At 48.8% G+C, this 1,281-nt stretch overlaps 1 pseudogene; it reads right to left on the bottom strand.

Moving 5' to 3' along the window:
• Positions 1 to 298: 298 nt before the first annotated feature.
• Positions 299 to 751, bottom strand: LOC101576371 (annotated as a pseudogene).
• Positions 752 to 1,281: the final 530 nt, after the last annotated feature.

The raw sequence follows: 1,281 nt of genomic DNA, 5'->3' as shown, positions 1-1,281 counted from the left end.
ACCTCCTGCATGGGAACATATTCAAGAAGCCCGGGCTGGGCCTAACGGTCTGACGCCTCTTCCCATGCGTCTGTCCCTATTCACCAGTGGCATGGAAAGGGGTTCTTTTGCAAAGCATTATACATAACACCTCTACCAAACTAAATATAAACTTTTTTGTAGTTAAATACAGAAAATCGGGGGGGTTTTCCTACCCTTTCTTCCTTTCACACGGCAAGTAAAGCTCACTGGCCTGGGAGTAGCCTCTATCTGCCAACCTTTGGCCAGTGAAGAGGATTCAGAGAAAATAATACAACCATCAATCAGAAAAAGGAGGGGCGACAAAGGAAAATAATTGGGCCGTGGCCTCAGTCGTGCACTCCCGTGCAAGGTGCCCTGACTCGCCGCAGCGGTGACAGTTGACGTCACTTGCCTTGCTGCAGTTGATGGCTACGTGGCCAGGCTCACCACACCCATCGCACTGCACTTTGGTGCAGTCTTCCTGAATGTGTCCAAACTCTCCGCAGGAGCAGCACTTCTGCTCCTCCGCATGGCCACCATCACGAGCCAGATGACTGGCCTCTGCCACAAGTGTAGCAACACTGCTCCCGCTCTCTCTTCGGCTCCTTGCAGTCCTTGGCAATGTGGCCACCTCCACCGCAGTTATAGCAGGATCTTCCTTGGCAGGATGACCAGACTCACCACAGCGGTAACAGATGTCGGGAAGAGATGAAGAAACGAACCGGAAACCACCTCTGCCACGGCTTCTCATTGCGCGACCACGACCTCCTCCCCAGGGCGTTCCCGGGCCCAGTGGCCAGATGGTCCACGCTTGCAGCGCTCACTGCTGCTCGTGGCTGCAGTTAGATCTTCGGCCTCCGAGAGGACCCGCCGCGGCGGCGAGTCAGACGCAGGCCCAGAGAAGGGAGCTCGCCAGGCAGCGGCTGTTTCTCTTCAGGGTCCTTGCCTGCGCCGCTCGCGGGTCTGCACCTCATTGCCTCTTTGACTGAGTGTGTTGAATACATTATAATTTATGACATTTCCAGTTTTCTTTGTGCTCCTGAGTTTTAGTTTCTTTCCACTGTGATGAGAGATACTTAGTGTGCTTCCTAATTTTTCATTCATGCTATTTTAGAATAACTGAATTATCTTTATAATAATTTTTTAAATCATTATGAACTAATTGAACATATCTGTCATCTTGGTGCTAATATGTATAGATTATTTTTCTTTTTTTAAATTTTTATTTTTTAAAGAGAGTAAAACTTAGAATTAAAACAGAAAAAATTACAAGTGATACAG

This window comes from Octodon degus, unplaced genomic scaffold, assembly GCF_000260255.1.
Source record: "Octodon degus isolate 3935 unplaced genomic scaffold, OctDeg1.0 scaffold00062, whole genome shotgun sequence".
Classification (NCBI taxonomy): domain Eukaryota; kingdom Metazoa; phylum Chordata; class Mammalia; order Rodentia; family Octodontidae; genus Octodon; species Octodon degus.
This window is presented reverse-complemented; position numbering and strand designations above follow the sequence as displayed.